Source organism: Monodelphis domestica, chromosome 6 (genome assembly GCF_027887165.1).
Source record: "Monodelphis domestica isolate mMonDom1 chromosome 6, mMonDom1.pri, whole genome shotgun sequence".
In the NCBI taxonomy this organism is placed as follows: Eukaryota; Metazoa; Chordata; class Mammalia; order Didelphimorphia; family Didelphidae; genus Monodelphis; species Monodelphis domestica.
In genome coordinates, this window is record NC_077232.1 from 182216602 (window position 1) to 182227508 (window position 10907).

The window sequence follows — 10907 nt, forward strand, 5'->3', positions numbered from 1 at the left end:
AGGCCATATTTGAGTTAAGGAAAATGAATCTTCCTGATTCTGGGCCCATATCCTATTCCCTAGTTGCCTCATTAGACAAGAAAACTTGATCTTAAACAAATGCTGAAGGGAGGCTGTGGCCCTGGTGGGAAGCTCTGCAAAAGGACCTCTAAGACCACTTCATCTAACATCCTGGGACTACAAAATACTGTAAATTATTCTTATCTTTCCTGAGTATTCTCAGGGTTTTGATGACTAAATTCTCCCCGTCTTCTCACTTTTCAAGTATGGTAAAACCCTTCAGTTTCTTTCTCCATGTCACTTCTAATAGTGGACACTTTCTACTCTCCCCATGTTTTTGGTGATCTCATGTCTGTGCTAATAGCCCCCCAAACCAGTCTTCATCTTAAGAGCTTATTATTAAAAGCATCCTCCTAACATTTTTACTTTACCATGTATGTCACTTGCCTTCTTTGCACTGCTACCTTTCAGCATGGGATTATTCATCAGTGCTGAGGCTCTTTTCACCATCTCCTTGACTGACACTATTCCTTATTTCCCTCAATTTTTATCTTCCTTGCCTTCAAAAATAAACTGTTTCTCTTTCACCTCACCTTTTGCTTCTTTCTTGTTTTCCTTCTGTACCTATATAAGCCTTCATGCTTTTCTTCATCCATAAATGCATTGTAGAACCTATATTAAAGGGCTTTTAACAGTAAAGATGGATCCCAGCTGTCGTCTCTCTTCAATGAGGAGAGAATATGAGCAAACAAGTTCATATGGAAACATGTTCAGGTGGAATAGGAAGTTGGCTAGTCTGAATTTTCTTGGCTATTGTCAAACTTGAAACCCGGAGACCTGAGAAAGCACACTTGAATCAACTGTCTTATTTTCTCAGTCTCAAAAAAGGAGACCACCACCACCACCACCTCACCTTCCTGCTTCACAGAAATGTTAGAACACTACGAAAGCACTTTAGGTTCTTAGGGCGAATATAATTCTATAAGTCCAAAGTTGTATATAGCTATTGTTTATACTGAAAAGTTGTTAGACACAGATAGGAATTTCTAATCATCTTCTTCAAAGATGATTAAAATTAAGAACAAAGATATATTTAGGGAGGCAGCACAGTATAGTGAATACAGTTAGAATGACCCAGGTCCAAGCCTGTTCCTGGCACATACTGTGTGCAATAATTTTTTTTCTGGCTGGGCAAGTCCCTTGACAATAGTAGCAAGCACTGAGGGAAGAGATCTAGCAATTTACGGTGGTGGGGCTCTTCTTTCTGGACACACCAAGGCATGGCAGATCAAGGGAAAGGGGCCATATATATCCTGCATGCTTTAGGTACCATCTTGGCACAGATGACCTCTAGAGGCTCTTCATGCCTCTGACTATATGATTTCTTTCTTCTAGGAATTCTTCCCAGTGATATCAAAAATGAAGCCAGGATAAAGTACAGATGCTAATTAGGACTTTGATATATCCGCCTCCTCAATAAAGGGAATAAGACCAACTCTCTAAGTGATCTCTTCAACCTGTGAGTTTCTTCTCTGGATAGATCTTTTCATGAATTAGCCTTAAAGAGCCTCCCCTCATCCCCACATTCTTCTGGAGTATACTGAATGTTAAGCAACAGCAGGGTAACAAATGGCATGTGAAAGTGGGTGAGAGCAAGTAAGTTGCTCTTAAGAGATTGGCATTTGAAAAAATACATCTACATATATATGTGCAAATGAAATATGCATACATGCATGAGAATGCATCTCCCCAATTCAAGAAATGAAATGATGTCTAAAAATTCTGTTAAAAATCTTTTAGATCTTTTCAAGGAGGCAGCCAGTACAATTCGCTGGTAAGTTAGCTACAGAAGAGTCCCACCAAAGGAAAAGAGAAGCCTGGAGAACAGTAGTGGTACATTGATGCTTGCCAGTTAATTATAACTGCAATTAAATGAATAAGCCAAAGTGGGAGGTTAAGAAGGGCTATGAAAATATGAACGTTAATGAGAAGACATGCTCAGCTCTTTATCTATTACTTTTACCACCACCACTAAAGTATGTAGATCAAAGATCTAAGCAGGTATATTAAAATCTGATTATATGGATTCCAGTGGGACCAGTATTCTAATTTGTCCTAAGCAAGTTGGGCTAGGTTTTACTAAAAAGGTATGCCACTTTCCTGGTATGCAACTAAACCTCATTGGTTTAGGGGACTAAGGCTCAGGTTATTGACATAGTTTCCTGGTCACTGAGGGATTGTCCTTTTGCCTCCACCTGAGGATGCAGAGTAGACCAGTATAATGAATAAGACAAAAATGGCAGCTGTGCTCACCTAGGGGAATGCTTTATCCCAGATGAATGTTCTACCTCTAAGTAAATTGCATTTTGCTGACCATTAGATGGATGATGAATATCTCATTTAATTCCATTCTTGGACCTAAATTACCAGAGGGCCTAGCCTATTAAAAGTGATCCTATCCCCAACAGGCTGGTATACTGGGGCCTCTTTTTTTTAATCAAATGGACATACTTATATATATATATTTACTAATTTTATCAAACTTTTATAAGAGAAAGAGTGTGGCACAATGGGAGCAACATTGGAATTGGAGCCTTGGACAAAACAGAACCTCTTGGGGGTCAGTTCCCTAGGTATAAAATGAAAGAAGCATTAAACTGCATGATTTCAAAAAGAACTTTCAACTCAAATTCTATAAACTCCCAAATTCTATAACCTATCAAAATAATTTTGCTAATTCAAATAAAGGCTTATAATTACAGCTTGCATTCAATGGCATATTACTGTGTATATCTATTGTGTTTTTCATATGAATTGTTGAAAAGTGAAACCCTCAAATGTAAACACTGTTCCTATGGGAAGCTATGATCTACTTCAAGTCAATTCACTTCATGAGATTCCAGCAATATATTTTGTCAAAAAGCAAAGGCATAAATATCTGAGGCTACATTTGAACCCAGATTCAAATGTAGCCTCAGCCATTTCCTTGCTCTGCAAGTCACGGCAAGTTACTTAAACCCCTACTGCCTAGCCCTTAACCTTCTGCTTTGGAACCAATGCAAGGTATTGAGTTTACAATGGAAGGTAAAAATACTCTATGATATCACACTGATTTTGATAGGCCTTTCCACAGTTTGAATGAGACTCTCAGAGCTGGACTAATACAGCTCCAAACTTCAAAAACATATAACACATCTCAGTTCTTTTTTATTGACAAAGCTCCACTATTTTAGTACAGACCTTCATTACTTTCAACAGAACTATTTACAAAGCCCATTAAATGATCTCTTAATTCTAAGTGCCCTTATCTCCCTTCTTCAAAGTCTATCCTCCACATTGGACACATTTAACATTCCTTAAGACATAGAAATGATCCTGTTACTCCAAAATTTAGGATATAGTTTTTCTATTAAGTCACATAAGCAAAGAACCCCAAATGCAGCAAAAAGTGGTAATCATTTAGAGAAGAAAATTGACAAGATTGTGTACAGTATAGGTTACTATTTAATCCTGTTTGAGAGTAAAAGAGGATTTAGCAGGAATAAGAGAAAGGTAGAAGGAAGTCCTAATTTTGTAAAGGCTTGAGAAACCACACTTCCTTATTTCCCAATCAGTATCTTAGCAGTCTTTCAGTAAATTTCTTCCTAAATAGGTCCTCTGGGTCATTCTGTGAATAAAAGGAAGCTATCTATGAGAGGAGAAAGGAGTTCATAAAAGTAGGACTGTGAAAGGCAACCAGCTTCCTGCAATTGCTAAACCCCTTGAAGGCCACAGATTTCATCCAAATCTGATGATTTGAAATAATTGAGAATATACAACAATGACTGATAGAAAGGGTCAATGGTCTGGGTTTGTGAAAGAAGAAATATGGAAAGCAACATGTTGACAGTAGGCACAGTATAGAAAAATAAATGAAATAATTGCTTATGGCAGGTAAGAGTCAACTGAGGAGAAATGTTCCTTAGAGGAAAAGAACCATTTTAAGGAACAAGTGCTTCTTTGAATGGATCTCTTCAAGGGAACTTGAAGCCATATTCCAGGGCTTGATACAACCAATACAGATTCATCTACAGCACTTATGCACAATCTTGTTAGTTTTCTTCTTCATAGAATTACTGCTTTTTGCTATATTTGGGGTTCTTTGCTTATGTAATTTAATAGAAGAATTATATCCTAAATTATCATATCTATGTCTTAAGGCATGTTAATTTTGTAGAAACATTAGGAATATCCTACCATCTACAATGCAAACTTTATGCCAGACCTCCAACACCACAGTTGTAAATGCCACAGGCCATCAAACATCTTCCTTTCCTGCATATTTGTAATCCAAGAGTAGTTTAACAAGTTGGTTTCTGTTGTTCTCTTTTAAGAAACATTGCTTGACTTTTATAAAATTTGATTGCATGATTTTGATAAATTTGGATGTGAAACTGTTGGAAGGATGGTCTTAAGGTGGCATTTTCTTCCAAATAAAATGCATTTTTAAAAATTAATAGATAATAAATATAACATATAAATAAAATAAATAATAGGGCACTGGGCTCTTGCATTTTCTGCTGCCTTTCAGCCAATTATATGGTGGTAAAAATATACTTTCAGGAAGAGTACTTGGCAAAGTTTGCCAATTCATCCTTGAGAATGCCTTCAATATCTACCCTTAATGCATAATTATTCCCATAAAAAAGTATATAGATGAGAATGTAGGAATATAAGGTGATATTGTTGCTGTTTTATTAGTCACCTTTTTTATTATTAGTGAGGTCTGAGATTATCTAGGGCCTTTGTTATATTACCCTCTTTCAGATATTTTGTGAATTGATTCCTCAACACACTCAGAATTGCACCACTTTCAGCAGGATTATCCTATTTAAAATTTGTTTTACTGTGGCTGTTTTTCTCATTTTTCTTCTGTTTAGTGTAATTTCTACTTCCTCTATAAAAACACATGAGAATGATATTGGTAAGTGACACTACTATCCTCGATGGTGAAAAGAATTTATTATAAAAGGCTATCTTGGCAAATCTTTTCCATTTTTCCCTTTTATTTTCCTCCTTCCTTTTGCATCCTTAAATACCCTTGGGATGACTTAATTGAGCCTCTCACCAAGGTTTCTTTAAATTATGTTTACCTTCTCTCCCTTATCTCTGTTTTATGGGATAATACTATTCCCAATCTTCTACCATCCTTCTTTCTAACACTTTTCTAACACACCTATATTTTAAATCCATGTCATTTTTGGACGCTACCTCTCTCCACTTGGAAATTAAGGTATATATTTACTGATTAAGGCATTTCAGGCTCCTCTGGTCTTGCTGTAATGGCAAATGATTTATGTCATTTAGACATACGTATGAAATTATGGTAATCCATGTCTGTGTCCTTTCTTCTACCTACTACCAACTTTTCGTTATCAGTAACTTTAAGTAAACAGATGAGAATTGAGTTGGTTCAATTACCTGCCATATTCTTTTTTTCTTCTTATCTTTTCTTCAAGTGCCATATGAATTCTGATCTTTGTAAAAAGTTCATTGCCTGAATGAAGTACACAGACAGCTGATTTAGGAACAATTTTCATAGTAGTAACATGTTGCTTTCTGCATGTTCTTTCCTCCTCTGCATGGTTTCAGCCAACAGTCACAATTATCTGCCATGTGGACTTGCCCCTAGCTTAATTTTACTATTTTGCTCTATCTCAAGGTTTTCATTCAGTGATCAGCTATAATAGATTTAGTTATTATTGGTAATCCTAGGATAATTCTCAGGGACTTATGACAAAGAATGCTCTACACTTCCAGATAAAGAACTGTTGGAGACAGAAAGCAAATGAAAGCATAAGATTTTTCAATTGTTTATTTGGGTTTATGTTTTGGGGTTTTGGTTTTATAAAATTACTCACAAAAATGAACAAAGTAGAAATAAAAAATGTAATTGGCAAAGTTTTCATTCAGTCATGAAGGCTAATACTGAAGTGCAAAAAAAAGGCAGAGGTCAAATTTTGCCTGGCTATGATAATCATAGAGAGGTGAAGAGTAGAGAGATGGAAAGCCAGAAGTCTGGTGTTCATATGTACTACCCTTTCCATGTCTGTAGCACTTCTACCTGATTCAGCATTCTTATTTATGCCATCTACTATTCTTTGAATCCTCCCTAACATAGTCTATTCCATCCCCCCTCCCCTCCCCCTGTAACCCTTACTTTCTGTCTTTAGTAACAACTCTAAGATGGAAGGGTAAGGAAGGGCTAGGCAAATAGGATTAAGTGACTTGCCCAGGGTTACATAGCTAACAAGTGTCTGAAGCTAAATCTGAACTCAAGATCTGTCTTCAGATCTATTTCTCTACCTAAACATTCCATTTTTAATGTAAGGTCTACATGCCTGAAAATGATCATTTAGCTATGTGTCATGGACCCTCTTGATATTCTTACGTGATTTTTTTCCTTTGTGGCTACATATATAGTAAATCATCATTGTTGGTTGAAAAAAAGAGAGAGAATGGGAAACAAAATAACAACTATAAAAGAAATACAAAAGAGACCTTAAAAATAGAGAGCAAATAGAGAAACAAAAATAAAATGATCATAGAACTGATAAACAAAACTAAGTGTTGTTCAGTGTTTTTTAGAAAGACACACAAAAACGACAAACCATTATCTAACAATCAAAGGAGAGGAAAATGAAATTACCAAAAACAAGATGAATTCAAAACAGAGAAAATGGAATTTTCTGAAACTACTATATACAATTATATGCAAATAAAGCTGAGAACTCAATGTTGATGAGCATCTTCAAAGAAATCTTTAGTGACTTTCTTTTACTTTTAATACAAAATATAAACTCTTTAGCCTGGCACTTAAAGACTTCTTGCAAATCACATCTTCTCATGCAATGTACTCTATCCAGTGTCCAGTCATACTGGACAGTACATAGACCCACTAGCCTTCTCTAAACCCAACTTAATATCTCTAACCTGTATGCTCCTCATGCCTCAAATAGACTTCCTTTTCAATTGTATTTTCAAATTTGTAGCTTATTTCCAAGGTTCAACCCAGGAGCCACTTCTAAGACAAAGTCTTTTGCACTATTACCTTTTTCCATCCTCATATTATTTTGTATTATTTGATCACTTGTGTACATGTTGTATACCAATCCAAAAGTATGTAAGTTACTGGAGGGGAGGGGAGGGTTGGCTTGCTTTGTGGCTTTCTATATACTTCATACTTTTTATACACGATGGGCACTTAATAACTTTGATTCAAACTTAATACTTCAAAGTTACTGACAATTGTTAAACAAATACATGTGCAACTTCTTTCAGTAACTGGAGGTGTTTTTTGTCCTGCTTAGGTAATTTAGGCTTAGTAAGTAAGATCAGCTAAATGGTTTTATAATTTTTAAATCCTCTAACCTTCCTTTTGCCTTAGAATCAATACTTTGTATTGGCTCCAAGGCCAAAGAGTAGTAAGAGTCAGGGAATCAGGGTTAGGCAACTTGCCCAATGATACACAGCCAGGAAGTATCTGGGGGCCAGATTAGTCCCAGGACCTCCTGTCTCCAAGGCCAAGCTCTCTATCCCCTGAGCCACTTAGCTATACCCTAAATGTCTTTTAAATTTTTTACTGATCATGTTATGTTAGAGTTTAAAATGGGGAATTTAAGGAATCAGAATGAAATGGAAATTAATACAATGTTCTACTACCTAAGGCACTTAGAGAGAAATCACGCAACTTTAACTTGTGTTAGGGCTCTCAATAATTGGTATTCTATAGAATAAATCAAGCACTTTTGCAGGTACATTTACTCTTTCAAGGTTTACCTGGTGTCCTAAAAGTCTAAATCTTATTCTTTCTCCAAAATGACTTCTGGACTGGAAAAAGGCAGGTATTCTGCAGAAGTACATGGGGAATGTTGCAATTTAAAACAGTCTAACTTCTGAAATTTCAGCAACTTTCAGTGGCATGATTTCATCTCTCTTAGGAGATAGAATGTTGAACAAGATCATTTCTGATGTTCTTTCTAGCTCTGAACCCTAGGATCCACTAGTCAATTTCACACGAGGTTGTGAGGCAAATAACCTACTTTTGTAATCATTTACTGAAGGGTTTTAATCCCTTTGAAACCTGTTTACTTTAAGAACAGGATTTTCATATACTCTCACACTGCTAACAGTTTTCCAATAGTTACAGGTCAAAGAAAGGGTCAGTGTAGATTGTACCTGCCAAAATGATCCTAGCTACTGATATGAAAAGCAGAAATCTGCCCAAGCGCTGGAAGAGGAAGAATGTTGCAAGCGTACCGATCTGCTGATAGGTATAAAAAGGAATTAAACTGAAATTTTAAAAAGACCAACAAGGCCATTCTACTGTGGTGCCAATGGTTATCCAGGCTTGGTAGTTTTGTCCCCAGTAGAGTTGTTTTTGTATTTATTGTATTTATTCATCCATAGTTTTCACTTATTTTTCCTGGAATTGGAGACATAACTTTAAAGGATGAGTTTGGATATACTGTGTAGAGCTAAGTTGAAGAGAATGGAAAGGAAGGCTATAGAACATTAGAAATACATTCCATATGCAAAGGCTGAAAAATCTTACTTTAAATAAACTCTGAAAACCACAATGGGAAGAGGAAAAAAGGAAGGACCCTTATACAATGTTATGATCACCTCTGGTAGCAATAACATGAAGGTTCTTGACTTAGGCAATGAGGTAGGGTAAGTAGTAGAACCAGGAGTTGGGGGAAGACTGGAGAAGACCTCCTTAAGATGGTGAGATCTAAGCTGAGTTTTGAAGGAAGGCAGAAAAACTAAGGCTTAGGAGAAGAGGAAGAACAGTCCAGACATGGGGGACATCAATGCACAGAGATAGTTGATGAAATATCATGTATGAGGATTTGTAAGGATAGTAGTAGATCTGGCTTGTAGAGAGCATGAAAAAAGAGTAAAGAATAAGATAGGAAAGGTAGAGGGAGTGAGGTTATTTAGAGCCTTAAATACTAAGACCAGAGAAATTTATATTTGATCTTGGAGGTAATAGGGAGCTACCCGTGTGTGTATGGGTCTGTATGATATAAGCAGACTAATAGTTTAGCAAAATCACTTTGTTGATCGGATGGAGGATGGACTGGAAAAGAGAGAAATGATGTTGGGACACCGACAAGAGGCTATTGTTATCAACTAGACAAGAGGCAATGATGGCATGAACCACGCAAGTGTCTGTTTGAGTGGAGAAAAAGGAACATATTTGAGAGAAGATATGAAGGTAGAAATGACAAGACTTTGTCAAAGCATTAGATGTGTGGAGTGAGGGCGCCTGAGGAGTTGAAGATGACACCAAGGTTTGAGCATGGAGGCTGGTGATGCTTGCAATAGTGATGGGAAATATGGAAGAGAGGAGGGATTGGGAAGAAAGACAATACATTCTATTTTGAAAGCATTTCAGTTGAGATGTATAAAAGGCAGTTAATGATGTGAAGCTATATCTGGGAATCATCTGCAGGGGGATGAGAACTGGACATGACCATGATAGCAGATGATTCACCAAGTGAAAAATAGAGAGAGAAAAGAGAAGAGGACACAGAGACAGAGCCTTGGAGACAAGCCTTAGTTAGTTAATAGGAGCAGCAGGGATAAGATTCAGCAAAGGACATTGAGGAGTGGCTGGACAGGCAACAGAAGAACCAGAGAGCAGTGACAGGAAAACAGGGAGGAGGAGATGCTGATAGATAGCATCAAAGGCTGCAGAGAGGCCAACAAGGAGGAGGACTGAGAAACAGCACCCATTTGGGGGGCATTAAGAGTCATTTTACCTTTATGAGCTCCAGTTCTCTTATTTGGACAATAGACACAACACTACTATGTAAGGCAGTTGGGAGGAAAGCCCTTGCATTCTTCTTCAGCATTTTACAAATGGCATCTCTTCTTGTTCCCTTTGGGGACGATTTTCTTCATTGCCACAAGACCCATTCTGTCCAAACCTTAGATTTTAGTAGCTCAAGATGACTTTGGTTACATAACCCTTGTGATTATTCACATGTATCTGACATGATAGACTCCACTGGAGTATAATGCTCTCAGTCACCGAAAAATAACCTCTGCCCTCTGCTCTGACAAGTGCCAGGTTATTAAAACTCTCTTCACCAAATATTGAAAAGTTACTTAGCTATTACCAGGATATGAGAATAGATTACAAGTGTTTGGGTAGCACTAGATACAATTAAGGTGACTTATAATTAGCTAAAGGTCTAGGAGCTTAATTCTACAATGTCAATGACAAATTTTCAATTTGGGAAAGAGAGTGGAAATAACTTAAAAATATAACACCAAACTCTATGGTGAGTCATAAGTTCATCATCTCCTGGTTGGACTATTATCTAAAAGTGAAATTTGAAGAGCTACGGTGGTCCAAGTTTTGTACATTTATACTCAGTGCCTTCAATGTTCATTTTTGTATCGTGAATGTCTTTATCATCTGGTAAAGTCTATGGATCTTCTCTCAGAAAAAAATGCTTTTAAATTCATAAAATAAAATGAAAAGGATTACAGAAAAACAATTATTTTCAAATACAGGTATAAAAATAAAACAAACCTGGTTTTTTTGGCAGGGGTTTGTGTAGCAATGGATAAAAACAATTTTATAGAAAAGGCATAGGGCTCAGTCATTATTCATATTCTTACCTTTTTAGTAATAACAATTTTTTCAAATAGATTTATCAAAACTGAAAATAAATTAATAAACTCCAGAATATGAATTAATAATCTAGTAGGCTGAAATAGCATAACTTTCTTTACTCTGCCCTCTATCATTTTTAAGTGTAAAACAGATTTTCAGCATCTTCTTGAGGGGACCCCCCCAAGATATAAAACCAATCCCTTTCATAAATATTTCTCTCAAAGTATAATCTCTAGTT

General features: G+C 36.5%; 1 protein-coding gene and 1 long non-coding RNA gene across 7 annotated transcripts in view; one reads left to right on the top strand and one right to left on the bottom strand.

The window, feature by feature from the left end:
• LOC130455072 (uncharacterized) overlaps window positions 1–10907 on the top strand; it is a 75159-nt gene that overhangs the window by 29528 nt on the left and 34724 nt on the right. For all 4 annotated transcript variants that reach the window (XR_008912907.1, XR_008912905.1, XR_008912908.1 and 1 more), the window contains one exon: window positions 1396–1519. This is a non-coding gene — a long non-coding RNA (uncharacterized LOC130455072). The remainder of the gene's footprint in view (window positions 1–1395; window positions 1520–10907) is intronic.
• Window positions 1–10907, bottom strand: part of NR3C2 (nuclear receptor subfamily 3 group C member 2) — a 411230-nt gene that overhangs the window by 25327 nt on the left and 374996 nt on the right. The window lies entirely within an intron of this gene.